The sequence below is a fragment of the Phacochoerus africanus genome, chromosome 10 (genome assembly GCF_016906955.1).
Source record: "Phacochoerus africanus isolate WHEZ1 chromosome 10, ROS_Pafr_v1, whole genome shotgun sequence".
Taxonomy (NCBI): Eukaryota; Metazoa; Chordata; class Mammalia; order Artiodactyla; family Suidae; genus Phacochoerus; species Phacochoerus africanus.
This window is the reverse complement of record NC_062553.1, coordinates 138296823-138305982: the sequence shown is the minus strand read 5'-3', so window position 1 is coordinate 138305982 and position 9160 is coordinate 138296823. Positions and strand designations below refer to the sequence as shown.

Genomic DNA, 9160 nt, shown 5'->3' with positions numbered 1-9160 from the left:
AGCATCTGTTGTTTTTGTTTGGACTTTGAAAATGATAGCTTAATTTCTGAACCTACTGTTTCCAAGAAAAGTTTCAAGTTTTAGATCATTTGTTTCCATCAGTTGGATCATTCTAGATCACATCCTGCTGTGAGGCACTGGGAACTGTCTCTAGTCACTTATGATGGAGCCTGATAATATGGGAAAAAAGAATGTGTACATGTATGTGTAACTGGGTCACCTTGCTGCACAGTAGGGAAAAAAACCAACACAATGTATTGGGGAAATAAAAAAAAAAGCTACAGGCCCATCATACCTTTCCTGAAATGAAAGCGTTTGTAAACTATTTTGGTATGTACTTACTGTTTTCTAACTTTCTACAGCGAGCATCTCTCATCCTGTTTTGATAGATTGATTGATTGATATCTTGGTTCTCTTCATCTTCATTCTTCACCAAAATTATCAGCATTTCATGGTGTGGAGAGTGGCCGCTCTCTAAAATTTCATAACACGAGAAACTGGCTATGGTATAAAGAAGGTTGTCCTGGGACCTCCCGGAATAACGTCTCTGCTACAATAACACCAGCAATTCTCATATCCTAGCACCTATTCGAACAGCTCCCTCTTGACAGAAGACGTCACTGTCAAACAAAGGGTGCAACTCGAATACACGATTCTGACTGGTCATTGCCCTTGCAATACCCTCTCATCCTTAACCGCATCCTTACTGTAAGTTTCTGTAAGTTTATTATGCTGCATTTTTCTTTTCTTTTCTTTTCCTGTGGTTGGCGGGGACCATTCCTGAAAGTACTGAATACCAGGTCAATGCGTGGAGTGGACGGAGCAAGCGCCTATTCCAACTCGTAGCTCCAAACATCCATTTAATGTATTGTCCTCGGATAGAGGACGTATCAGATACTAAACTGGTAAGAACAGATACTACACTTGATCTTAGCCAAAAGGCTGAGGAACGATATTCTGCTACATTTTTCTGTTGGTTTTCTGGATGAACTTATTTAGTCATCAACTGACAATTTTGATAATATTATCTGGGGTTTGGCCAACAGAGGGAACTTCTCATGCATGTCTAGTCCTAGCCAAGTGCTCAAATACCTGTTTCTGAAACATCAATAAGTCTGTGAAGGCAGAGGCTACATAGATAAGTATATTTATACCATATTCTTATTTAAAAGAAAGTTATTCTCCATATCCTGAGTGATGGATGAGACCCTCTGATGGAGAAAAAGTCAGAAGATTTATTTGATTACCCTAGTACGTAAAGGGCTTTCCAGGTTGGTAACTGGGAGAATTTGCTCTTTATAATTTGGTTCAAGAAAGAGCATGCTCTAATGCATACTCTCATGCTCTCAAAACATCCTGTCAAAAGACCCTGCCAAAATTAATGGCTTAGAACTGACATTAGGCTTTCAAGGATGCTGCAGTGATTTATTGAGTGGTGCCAGCCTCTGTCTTCGTTGGGTGGAGAGCACTTGTCTTCATGTAACAGGGCTAATAGTACCTCAAGCTGTTGTCACTTGCCTTGGTGGAATTGCCTAGATGCACTCCCCATGCAGTAGGCTGGTGATCATTGCCCTTAAGTATTCACAGAGCAGGAGCCCTGGGGAAACATCGATTAGCCACCGGGAGGAAGACGTTCCAGCCACACAAACAACCTCCCGAAGTCTCTGGGCTGTAATGAGGACCAAGCCCCAGTGACAGGCCTGGTCTGTGCTGTGCTACTGCATCAAGGCTCAGCAGTTTTCAAGGAGAGAGCGATTGGAGTCAGGCCCGGGACTGCACGGAGTCCGCTAATCACTACACAGAGACTTCTGGGCTGAGCCGCAGGAGGGAAGCGGCTCTCGTGAGCTGGAGGAGACACTGGCTTAGGCTGTTGAGGAGTCGGGGAGGAGGATTCTGCTGAAGTATTAGTGTTTAGGGTACATTGAGATCCCTTTGGTCTTTGCAGAGTTAATACCTTGGTCTCTCAGTCTCTCTCTCTTGTCTTAATTAAAACAAACAAAAAGTATAGCTTCACCCAGCCTGGCTGGCGACTGTCCCAGTGTCTGTCTGTAGCTTCCCGCTTCTTTATTCTCCATCAGGGGAGCGATGATCAGTTTGACAATAGAGAAAGAAAAAGATGGCATGAGGTGTGTGTGTGGGTGGGATGTGTGGGTCCGTTTGTTGCGGCTTCACAGCAAGAGCGTGTAAAGGTCTCCATGGTGGATAACTTTGAGGATTCAAGAGTTGATGGAAGCAGAATGGATAACCCTCCCTTGCTCCGTAATAACCGTAAAAGGTAGGAGAAGGAGGTACCATATGGATTCTGCGAATGTTTGATCCTCTCTCAATGTTGGCGTTGGAAGAAAGCAGGAGGGGCTTTTCCTCTCGCTCAAACTTTTTTTTTTTTTTTTTTGGTCTTTTGTCTTTTCAGGGCCACTCCTGCGGCATATGGAGGGTCCCAGGCTAGGGGTCCAATCGGAACTACAGCTGCCAGCCTACACCACAGCCACAGCAACAGCCAATCTGAGCCGCGTTTGTGACCTACACCACAGCTCACAGCAACGCCAGATCCTTAACCCACTGAGCCAGGCCAGGAATCAAACCTGCAACCTCATGGTTCCTAGTCAGATTCGTTAACCACTGAGCCACGCGGGAACTCCTCCTCTAGCTCAAACTTGAAAGTGACGGTCAAGAAGCATGAAGAAGGGCCATGAATACTAATTCATGAATTAGTAATGTTGAAAATGAACTAATGTTGAAAATGAACTTGGTTCCTGGATTTATAGAAGCAAAGAGAAAAGTTCACTTCCACATGGGAAAACAGTGATTTTCACCTCTTTGGGACGTAGTGGCATTCTTCAATTGACAGTAACTTTGAACTCGGGCTTTTGTTGGCGCCACAGCTAATATGACTCAGTTGTTATTTCATTTCAAAGTCCCAGAAAAAGACAGGAAGTTTTGCATTTGAGAAATAAATATGAGGAATTTTTGTACCACAAATTTTGGAGGTTATACATAATCTCCATTTAAAAAGTTTGGATTGAATATGTTTGGAATAATAGACTAGAAGTGGCTGAAATATACATGTGATATTGGTATTAAAGGTTTTGATTATGAGTTGCTATAATTTAAGAAGACGAAAACATAATAGCATAGGCACAAAATAAAAGTACTGGGATTTCCTGTTGTGGCTCAGCAAGTTATGAACCTGACTAGTATCCATGAATTCAGTCCCTGGCCTCGCTCAGTGGGTTAAGGATCCAGTGTTGCCATGAGCTATGGTGTGGCTGGGATCAGGCGTTGCTGTGGCTGTGGTGTGGCTGGGATCAGGCGTTGCCGTGGCTGTGGTGTAGACTGTCAGCTACAACTAATTCGACCCCTAGCCTGGGAACTTCCATATACCACAGGTGCAGCCCTTAAAAAAACAAACAAAAAACAAAAATGAAAGTACTGGGTTTTTGTTAATGAGAAGTAATGAACAAAAATGATTGCACATTTACCTATGGAATATTGAATAGTAGATATTAATACTTGGGTAAGTAAAATCCTTATTAGTAAAATGAAGAATGTTTAGTAGGTATCCTTTGTTGTAGCTTTGCAGAAAATCAGATTCTTTAGTGTGTTTGAAATTTATTCATAGAATGTATGATAAACTCTGATGATGCTACAACTTCTCAGGACATCTGTCTCTCAACTATAGTTTTTGATTGAACTATGTTGATTTTTAAAATTTTAGATAATGGAAGTATCTTTCAGGGTGAAATGCTTTGTCCTAATTTTATGAAATATATTTTACAATAATAAAGCCAAACCAGTTTTACTCAAGCCTTAAAATCTGATCTTGTCATCTTTTTGCAACATATAGTTTGCAGGATGTTCTTCAGGGCACTTTCAAAGAAGCAGGACATTGCATAGAGTTAAACAGGCGAGGAAGACCGCTCAAAACTGTTGCAACGGGGTCAGAAACGCGAGCGAGGGAGAGAGAGAGAGATTGAACTCAACTCCTTTGAAACAAAAAAGGCAGAGAAGTTTGTAAGGGTATGATAAACTAAGGGAACAATCCAGGAGGACATTAGAGGAGATTGGTCAAAAAGATTAGGCCATCTTGCTAATTAGTGTTTATAGGTTCCTGCTCTCCCACAGAGACTGGCAGTCAGGAAGGCCTTTCTCTATGAGTTCATTTCTAAGGGACAGCCCCACGTTCTTGTGACAGACATCCTTGGGTCGTAAAACTGGCAAGAGGCTGGGAGAAGACTGCGTCTCAAAGGCGAAGAGGAAGAATTTACAATGACAAGTTTTTAGAGCAAATGCTCCAGGAGGCCAGGGACCTCTAGTGAGGAAGAAACCTGTCTGGAGTTTGACAAGCCCAAGGGGACATTAAGGCCATTTTTTATATCACTGCTGATATAGCACAGTATCAACACCTATAAATGTAATTTATTTTCTCCAGTGTATGAGACGTGAGTGTACAATTTTTATATAATTTTATTAGGACTCTTCACTCAGCCTATGAAACGTCTACTTTTTGTATCTAATCTATAGGCATCACAGCAAAACTCTGTAAACTCTGTGGGTTTCCGAAGGTAGTTCAAAGGACCCTCTTGCAGGTGCTAAGAGTACCAGGTAATTTTTCTAGGAGGCTTTGAGCAGATATTTGTCCCTGCTGTGACTTCGATGGGTTCTCACGTGAACCAAAGGGAGGACACGCCGAATGCAAACTCAGGGTTCAGTAATTCTGTATCAGTACTGCTTTTCGCTTTAGCCGGTAAGCGGAAGTAGAGGCATCATTAACTTGGCTCTAACGATAAGCTTTCGTTTCCAATACATTGTTCACTTTTCCTATCAATGCTGCTAACAGTTAAAAGTACAGTTAAAAATACTGCTTTTAACTGACTGTGAGGACTTGGATACATTTTCAGAAAAGTATACCTCATTTAGGCTTACTATATCAAAATATTCTCAGGAGCATCATTCAGCAGGAAACTATAGTTAATAAAGGAAAGAGTTACGAAAGCTGAACACTGTGACTCAGTTCACTTGTATCTGTGTAATAGGTCGTGCTCAAAAAATTGTTTGCTAGAAACTCATCTAGTATCAACTTCTTACCTTAAGGGGCACAGTGGTGAATAGGTAGACCTGGTTCCTACCCTAATGAAGAGCGCCGCCCAGTGATGGAGAAAGGCAAGCTTAAACTTCCAGTTCCTATTTCCTGTTTTCTATTTCCAGTAGAAGTCATTGTCTTAAAAATAAAGTTAAATGATTCCAAGAGCAATTCTTCTATCAGACTTTGAAGGAAAGGTGGTGGTTATCAAGGAGAACCTGTCCGATTTAAGGTTTAATCCCTAATTCTGGTTTTCTAGCAGAAGCGTATTCACACCAGATCCTGGAGATAACTAAAAGAACACCAGCTAAGTGTTTCTTTGAATAGGTGAGGGAAGAATCGGATTCTTTTACCATCTTAATACTTTGTTGATCAGAGAACCAGGGAAAGGAAGCTATGAGTCAGTAATAGCACAATCAGTAAGAGAAAGGGTACCGGCTAGTTACAACATTAAATCTTCAGGCCAGACAGGAGGTTTCTCTCCAATAGCAGCGAGTGCTCGAGCAGCAGGCCTTGGATATCACAGCGTTATATGATTGACACTGTTGTTATTTATCATTCTAACACCTTCTTGGTTTTTCATCATTCTCAGGGCTTCTTTTTCTAAGGAGCTTCAAGGCACCTACAGTCTTTTTGTTCCATACTCGTTCGCCAGAGCTCAAAAAAAAAAAAAAAAAAAAGAGTAGCAGTGCTTTAGCATAACACTAGTAACTACTTTATTATATTCTAAGTGACTTCCGTTCTATGTTTACATTTAATAGCAGCAGCTTAGGGTAGCAGCAAATTTCTGTTTTCCCAGAGATTGTTACTTGTTCCTAAAATTGCTGAAAGATCTTATATTTTGTGTGGATCTTGAGGCTTTCTTCACATAATCCTTGGACTTGACTATATTTTAATTAGAGCTTGGAAGACCTGTTTTTAATGGTGTGTGTGTGTGTGTAATTAACCAGACAGGGTCAGACCGTTACTGTCATTTTCATTTGATTTAATTTAATGTGGCCAATTGGTTATTTTTTGGTACAGATGGGAGGGTCTGAGAACAAAACCTTTGACTGTGTCATATCAGAACACTTAAGTAAGTTTCTCCTCATTTCTTTCTAATGTTGATACTGCCTTATATTAGTCTACTGATGGATGCTGTGTGATTATCTGCAGAAATGAGGAAGAGTATTAAAATATTTAGAAATAAGAGAGGAAAAAAGGATGTGAGGAGGCACTATGCTAAACATCAAATACCTAGATCATATAAACGGTTTTAAAATGAAGACAAAAATAGTAGGAATTTAGTGGGTTTGTGCTTTCTTTCATGTGTATACTAGTACAGCAGAGAATGGTGTCAGGCTATTTTTTCATCTGTTACAACAAAGAGTTACAGTTTTTTTCAAAGCAAGAGATACCCACCCACGCCAAGTGCTTCTCTTCCAGGAAGTATAGGATCTTGTATGGTTGTTCATTTGTTAATTTTTGTGTGTTGCTGTTAATTTCCTGTATCCGGCCCCTGAGTGACTGAGTTGAGAGAGTGAATCGGTGCTGAGGCTCAAAGACTCCGGCCTGAGAAGTTCTTAGGCTGTTTAACACGTCCCATGTAATCCACTTAATTGCGCACATAAGCTTGTCAGGGGAACTTCCAGCTAAAAGAATCAATAATGCGCTCAGAGCACAGTTGGAAGACGCTCAGGATGGAGGTCTCGGCTTTCCAGAGTTTGCCGGCTGATTCATTGTGAGTCTTGGTGGCCTGGTCAATAATGAGGCCAATAGCTTTTGGAGCTTGATGGTCAGGATTTGAGATTCTGATTAAGTGACAGTGTGAGTGAATTAGGAGTCGACTGCCATACATTACAGCCTAAATTACAACAAGAGGCTCTTCTAGTCGAGTCAGTTAATTACAAAAGCCATAGCCTTAATTCCAGAAATACTCATTCATGTCCAAATGCATAACATAAAAACTGTAAGGTGACTTTTTACATCCTGTAAAACATACCTGCGAACATGTGACTCTTAAGCAAACTCTCAAGTGAAAATTGGGCCATGCATTGCTTTACTGCATGTATTGAGACTGCTTTTTGTGCTTTTTCATTCTTGCCGTTTTAAATGAGTGTTGCAATAACGTTGGCCTGCTGTCTTCATCCCTCTCTGTGTTGCTCTCCCTCTCTCTCTCTCTCCCTCTTTCCAATCCTCTGTTCTGCTCTATCTACTAATTATAGTTATTTTGGCATAACGTACATTTTTACCTCTGTGTTGGCTTACATTGAAATTTCTTCACTATTTCTGTAAAGACTTAGAAAAATATCACAGAAAATAATTAGAATGGCATTGGGAATATACAGGGCCAATGTAATATAAATTCTATTTGTATATGGCCCTAATAATAATATACATCCAGATTCCCAATGTCAGGCAGTGACGTTGACACTTACTGGATGTTCCAGATGGATTTGTGTAAAGATACAAAACTCTCACAAAAATTGCCTTTTGTTATTGAAGGTTTGCTTCTATTTATGTATATGTAAATTGCAGTTGATTTGGGTTTAGATTGAAAAAAAGAAACATCTAATCTGCAAGTGCTTGTAGAGTATCACGTGTTCAAAGCACACAAGGTGGCTGTTCAGAAGATCACATGCTAGCGGGGTGGAGTACAAGAAATAATACCTGCGTATGTGGGTACAGAAATATGTACACTCACAAGTAAGTACACAAGAGCATTTCGGATCACAAAACATGTTAATATCATAAAAAAGCGATGGGGGGTACGGGATCGACTTTCGGTAGGAAAGTTAGAGACATCCACTCTCAAGAACTGACACTGTGACCTAGATTTCAGTGATGAGAAAGAGCCAACCACAAAAAGATCCAGAGGGAGAGGACGCTCCAGCACAAAGTCTCTGAGAAGGGAGCAAGATGACCGTCAGGTTAATGGGAAAGGTGGGGTTCCCATTGTGGTGCAGTGGGATCAACATGCCTGGAGGCTTGACTCAGTGGGCTAAGGCTCCAGCATTGCTGCAGCTGCAGCTTAGGTTGCAACTGTGGCTTGGATCTCATCCCTGGCCCGGGATCTCCATATGCCACAGAGCAGCCAAAAAAGAAAAGAAATAAATAAAACACAGGAGACAGCAATGGGATTACAAGGTCAGAAAGACAATTGGATTCCCACCTTAAGTAAGTTCCTAGACTTCTCTGATGAGTTTGCCTTGCTGAACAAAGGTGCTGGCACTAGGGATTCACTAAGCACTCATCGAATGAATAAATGCTAAGAAACAAGTCCCACCAGTGAAAATGATGCATTGTTCTGAGTGTCTGGTGGGCTTATATTGTTAACCAACTGTGGAGACAAGGATAACAATGCAAATCAGTACAAGTCTAGACTGAACTAGATATCTGAGTTCCAATCTACAAACTTGTCATGGTTTCAAGACGAAATTTTAATAAAATGATGTAATACCTGTAAAAAAAGAATCATAGAATCAACAAACTTGAAACCTAACAGAAATGTCAGATACCCTCTGAACTCTCTCGCTATTTGAAATTTGATCCAAGGCCTAGCCCCAGGAGCATCACCCTGGGGCTTGAAAGAAATGGGGACTTCCAACCCCACCTCACAATGAGAATTTGCATTTCAACAAGATCCTAAGGGGACTGATGTGTGGGCACTTTAAAGTTGAGTAGTGCTGCTCTCTCTAAAGGGCAGTTTCCAAATCCTAGAAGTCTGTGCGGGCAGTGACTTGGAGTAAGGATTTTTTATTTTTAGATTACTGGACCCCAACCCCTGAAGAGTAAAATTCTGGAGTAGGGGCATGTGTATTAAACAAAAAAAATTGGCTATTTGATTCTAATTCCTTCATTTAAAGGGTTGCCAGATTTAGCAAATAATGCAACATACATTCAAAATCATTTGGCATTTATCTGAAATTCAAGTTTAACTTGACATCTGCATTTCCCCTGCCAATTTTATTCATTTGACCTATTAGCAGAGTTCCTATGTAAATGCCTTTTATAAAAATCCCATAACTAAATATATAAGAGCTAGGATTCAAGCCGAGGTCTCCAGAGTACAAGAGGTCTTTACCTATAAATGAATAAAAA

At 40.7% G+C, this 9160-nt stretch overlaps 1 non-coding gene across 1 annotated transcript; it reads right to left on the bottom strand.

Annotated features, from left to right (window-relative positions):
• Nucleotides 1–764: 764 nt before the first annotated feature.
• LOC125110438 (U2 spliceosomal RNA) lies at nt 765–954 on the bottom strand. Its single transcript, XR_007130621.1, has one exon. It is a non-coding gene; the product is annotated as a U2 spliceosomal RNA (small nuclear RNA).
• Nucleotides 955–9160: the final 8206 nt, after the last annotated feature.